Raw genomic sequence first — 6,280 nt, forward strand, 5'->3', positions numbered from 1 at the left:
ATTGTTGCCTATTTTCTGCTCTAGGGTTTTACTGGTTTCCTGTCTTACATTTATGTCTTTCATCCAGTTTGAGTTTATTTTTGTGTATGGTGTAAGAAGGTGGTCCAGGTTCATTCTTGTGCATGTCGCCGTCCAGTTTCCCCAACTACATTTGCTGAAATAAGTGTTTTTTTCTATTGGATATTCTTTCCTGTTTTGTCGAACATTAACTGACCCTACATTTGTGAGTCCATTTCTGGGTTGTCTATTCTGTTCCATTGATCTATGTGTCTGTTTTTGTGCCAGTACCATACTGTCTTGATGATTATAGCTTTGTAATTCAGTTTGAAGTCTGGAATTGTGATGCCTCCAGCTTTGGTTTTCTTTTTCAAAATTACTTTGCCTATTCAGGGTCTTTTCTGGTCCCATACAAATTTTAGAATTCTCTTTGATAAGTTCCTTTCCCTTGGCTTCAATGTCCATTATGAGGAACTTCCACCAGAATAATAACCTACTTTTTCTCCCATCACATGGTTTACTCCTTCCCAGAAGTTACTTAATCTGTGTTTGCTCTGGAGACAAGAAAATAGGTTTAGCCCTTTCTTCTCTTTTCATCTTTTAAAGCCAGCCTGCCTGCAAGGAGGATGCAATTCTGATTTCCTCTCTTGTGCATGCTGTAAGGGGCAAGCTGAATTTCTCCAGCTTGCATTGAGAGAATAAGTTTGTGTATTTAGAGAGCATTAGCACCCCATTTGGCCACACAACTGAGCCACATTTTCCAATATAGATTCTTTAAGCAATAAAGTTTTTTTTGGCCTCCATATCTCTGATATCTGTGTCTCTCAATGAATTCCAGCCTTTGGAAAGGAGGAAGGAGATGTTTAATGATCTTACGCATCAAACACGAATAGTAATAGTGTTCTGTCTAAATAATTATTCTTTACTATCATGGTTTTCTATTACCAAAATGAAAATTAAACCTACCTTTAAGTGAAAAAAAAACTTGATGTCCATGGGTTTCACTAGTTTTATCACTACCCAGATGCAGCTATACTTATAACAGTGGAATAGCTTACTAAAGATTCAGTGATTCCTTGGTTTGAGAAAGATGTAACTGGGGTGCTGCCCTGTAGGAAGTAGCAGATGTTCTAAACTAGTGATCCGTATCTCATACTATATCTCCTATAAACAGAATACATGGGTCCAGTCACTGAAGGTTGAAAGAGGAAGTATCACCTCTCATTATTATATCTAACAAGCTCCTTCAAAATATATGCTTTCTGTCCAATTCTGCTGTCAAGAGCTCTTAATATCCAAGGGAGGACTGTTTCCACTAGAAACACAGATTTTTGTTAAATTAGAATCTGAGGCTGCCACCTAGTCACCTGGGCTTACAGGTATGAACTGGTTAAACTAATACAAAGGTGTGGCTATAGTGACTAATTCTAATCACTGGGGAAAATAGAGTTGCTGCTACACAATGGACGCAAAGAGGAATGGAAATAGCTCCCAGGTGAAAAGTCTCTTAGTGCCCCTAAATTAGTTGCAGAGTAAAGCAACTTTACATATTTCCATTAGTGCTCAGATCTCTCAGAAACAAAAATCAGGTTATGTTGGAGGTATTCACAATGGGTCTCCCACATTTCTGTGTGCCTTGCAAACACATCTAACTGCTCTTTAAGGACTATATTTTCAAGGATATTTGTATAACAAAGAACCTTGGAAAACAGAGATAGTATTTACTCTCAGTGCAAGGGTAGATTTGCTTATAGCCCTTGAAGATATAGTGACTCCTCTGCCCATTATAAAAAGTTAGATTTTCCTTAGCTCCAAGTTCTACTCTAACACACCCCTGCTGTGTGTGCAGCATTAATCTAGACCATACATGCTACCTCTATGTGATCTGGGGACAAGTAGAACTATATAGACATGCAAATGTCTACACTGTGAATAATAAAGTTCTTAGTATCTGACCCAGGAGTCTCATGTCTTCTGTCAGCATCCATGAAACTGGGGCGGGCTAACTTTAAAACTTTTAAGTAGAGTAAAATCTCAAACCCTTCACAGTTCTTGACATATTATTCCACTGAAAAAGGAGCTTTAATCATCTGAGAGACTGAATGAAGGCAATAGACATGGAATGGTGGTACAAGAGATAAATGACAAAGTCTAACAACCTTATGACCAGTTGCAGAAATGAGGGTTCTTCCATATATTTTTCTGTCATGGAAATTGTATGTGTTAAATTCTGTAGCAAACATTTAAAAGTTATCTTTAAAACTTTAGTACTTAATTCATATGTGAAGTAAAATAATAATACCAAGCATTTACTGGGGAGGAGGTACTATGCTATTTATCACTTAAAAGATTCCTCCCAATGAAGTAGATGATAATATGCCTATTTTGCAAATGAAGAAATTGAGACTCAGGGTCCAGGTAATTTGACCAAGGTTAATTTTAATTTTCTTCAAGGCTTTAGCAGTAGTCTTCTCAGTGAGGTATTCTTTAAATACCCTATCTGAAATTTTAATCCTTTTCTCTATAAATATGATACATCTTTCTTCTCTGTTTTATCATCCTATTTTTTCTTTTAACTTTTTAAACTATAGTTAATATAGAGTGTAATATTAGTTTCAGGTGTAGTGATTCAACACTTCCATACGTCATCCAATTCTCATTACAAGTGCACTCCTTAATCCCCATCACCTATTTAAACCATAACCTCACCAACCTCACCTCTGGTAGCCTTCAGTTTCTTCTCTATAGTTATGAGTGTGTTTCTTGGTTTGCCTTTTTTTCCCCCTTATTCATTTGTTTCTTAAATTACACATATGGATGAAATCATATGGTATTTGTCTTTCTCTGAATGGCTCATTTCGCTTAGCATACTACTACTCTCCAGCTCCATCCATGTCATTGAAAATGGAAAGATTTCATTCTTTTTCATGGCTGAATAATATTCCATCATATGTGCATACCACATCTTATTTATCCATTCATTAGTCGATGGATACTTGAGCTGTTTCCATAATTTGGCTATTGTTGATAATGCTGGTATAAAAATCAGGATGCATGCATCCCTTTGAAGTAATATTTTTGTATTCTCTACGTAAATACCTAATAGGGCAATTGCTGGGTCATAGGGCAGTTTTATTTTTAACTTTTTGAGGAAACTCCATACTGCTTTCTAGAGTGGCTGCACCAGTTTGCATTCCTACCAGCAGTGCAAGAGTGTTCCCCTCTCTCCACTTCCTCACCAACACTAGTTGTTTCTTGGGTTGTTGATTTTAGCCATTACGATAGCTATGAGGTGATAGCTCACTGTAGTTTTGATTTGTATTTCCCTGAGGATTAGTGATGTCGAGCATCTCTTCATATGTCTGTTGGTCTTCTATATGTCTTCTTTGGAAAATGTCTATTCATGTCTTCTGCCCATATTTTAATTGGACCATTGTGTCTTGGGTGTCAAGTTGTAGAAGTTCTTTATAGATTTTGGATACTAACCCTTTGTGAGACATGTTATTTGCAAATATCTTCTCCCATTCTGTAGGTTGCCTTTTAGTTTTGTTGATGGTTTCCTTTACTGTGCACAAGATTTTTATCTTGATGAGGTCCCAACAGTTCATTTTTGCTTTTGTTTCCCTTGCCTCCAGTGATGTGTCTAGTGAGAAGTTGCTACAGCCGATGTCAGTTTACTGCCTGTGTTCTTCTCTAGAGTTTTTTGTAGTCAGGTCTCACATTCAGGTCTTTAATACATTTTGAACTTATTTTTCTGTATGGTGTAAGAAAGTAGTCCAGTTTCATTCTTTTGCCTATTGCCTTCCAGTTTTCCCAACACTGTTTGTTGAAGAGACCAACTTTTTTCCATTGTATATTCTTTCCTGTTTTGTTGAAGTTTAATTGACCATATAGTTGTGGGTTCATTTCTGGGTTTTCTATTCTGTTCTATTGATCTGTGTGTTTATTTTTGTGCCAGTACCATACTGTTTTGATCATTACAGCTGTGTAATATAACTTGACAGCCAGAATTGTGATGCCTCCAGCTTTTCTTTTTCAAGGTTGCTTTGACAATTTGGGGTCTTTTGTGGTTCCATATAAATTTTAGTTTTTTTCTAGCTCTGTGAAATATGCTGGTAGTAGTTTGATAGGGATTGCATTAAATGTGTAGCCTGCTTTGGGTAGTATAGACATTTTAACAATTTTTGTACTTTCAATCCATGAGCATGGAATGCTTTTCCATTTTTTTGTGTCATCTTTAATTTCTTTAATTAGCATTTTATAGTTTTCAGAGTACAGGTCTTTCAACTCTTTGGTTAGATTTATTCCTAGGTATCATTGTTTTTGGTGCGATTGTAAATGTGACTGATTCCTTAACTTCCCTTTCTGCTGCTTCATTATTGGTGTAGAGAAATGCAACAGATTTCTGTACATTGATTTTGTATCCTGCAACTATCAGTTCTAGCAGTTTTGGGGTGGAGACTTTCAGGTTTCTATATACAGTATCATGTCACCTGCAAATAGTGAAAGTTTGACTTCTTCCTTGCTGATTTGGATGTTTTTTATTTCTTTCTGTTGTATGAGTGCTGTGGCTAGGATTTCTAGTATTATGTTAATAACAGTGGTGAGAACAGACATCCCTGTCTTGTTCCTGACCATAGAGGAAAAGCTCAGTTCCCCATTTAGGATGATTATTAGCTGTGGGTTTTTCATTGATGGCTTTTATCATGTTGAGGTATTCCCACAACCAACTTTGTTGAAGGTTTTTATCATGAATGGACTTGACAGAGTAAAATATCCAGACAATGATTTTTTTTGGATGACACCAGAAGCAAAGGTAACAAAAGCAAAAACAACCTGCATACAACTAGAGTGTATTATGCTAAGCAAAATAAGTCAGTCAGAGAAAGATAAAGATCGTATGACTTCACTGATATGTGGAATTTAAGAAACAAAACAGATGAATGTAGGGGAAGAGAAGGAAAAATAAGATAAAAACAGAGAGGGAGGCAAACCATAAGAGACTCTTAAATATAGAGAACAAACTGAGAGTTGCTGTAAGGGAGGTAGGTGGGGGGATGGGCTAAATGGGTAATGGACATTAAGGAGGGCACTTGTTGGATGAGCACTGGGTGCTATATGTAAGTGATGAATCATTAAATTCTACTCCCGAAACCATTATTATACTATATGTTAACTAATGTTGATTTAAATACAATTTTTAAAAAATTTTAATTAAAATTGAAAATAAAAAAATAAGCAAGTGGGACAACATCAAACTAAAAAGGTTCTACAAAGCCAAGGAAACTATGAACAAAATGAAAAGGCAACCTATAGAATGGAGGAAATACTTGCAAATCATATATCAGCCAAGGGTTAGCTAATATACAAAAATATATATAGAATACAACTCAATAACAAAACAAAACAAAACATCAATCTGATTAAAATATGGGCAGAGGATCTGAATAGAAGTTTTTCAATAGAAGATGAATGGTTGGACAAGAGATATGTGAAAAGGTGCTCAACATTACTAATCATCAGGGAAATGCAAATCAAAAGCACAGTGAGATATCACTTTATAGGTGACAGAATGGCTATTAGCAAAAAGACAAATAGCAAGTATTAGCAAGAATATGGAGGAAAGGGAACACCTGTGCACTACTGATGGGAATGTAAATTTGTGCAGCCACTATTAAACAGTATGGAGGTTCCTCAAAAAATTAAAAATAGAATCAACATATAATCCAGCATTCCACTTCTGGATTGTTGGGGAAGTCATCAAGAAGACATGATGGCTTCTTGACCCATGAGCTAGACCCGGGCAATCAGAGGTTCCTCACTCCCTCTCTTGTCCCAGAGTATGAATTCCACTTGCCTTCCCCACTCCCAGAACCTGCCCCAAAGATACAGCCTTGAGATAGTGAGGTGGGGCTGAGATCATCTGGATAGTGTATGTGACTAAACCCAATTAGTGTCTCTATAAAACTTGTAGGTGAAGAAATCCACTCATCTTGTCATCACCTAAGATAAGCCTTATATGTAAGTTCCCTTTGCTTTTTAAAATTGCCATCTACCAACCTAGAATGACTTGACTCTTTGCTCTCTCCCTGCCCTTCGTGTATGGGGACCAGTTTGACTGGTTAGCCAGCCAGAAGACTGAAATGGGTTTTCGGAATGAGGAATCCATGTTGGAAATCCTGAGTTGGCTATCCTCTTCTATGAGGGGAGGGATGGACCATATGTCAGATATCTGTGGACTGTCATGTGAATATAGGAATAGCCCAAAATGTTGGCTGTTTTT

The sequence above is a fragment of the Lynx rufus genome, unplaced genomic scaffold, assembly GCF_022079265.1.
Source record: "Lynx rufus isolate CCGP_SWC_20201006 ecotype Redwood Valley unplaced genomic scaffold, mLynRuf1.p SCAF_3, whole genome shotgun sequence".
Classification (NCBI taxonomy): Eukaryota; Metazoa; Chordata; class Mammalia; order Carnivora; family Felidae; genus Lynx; species Lynx rufus.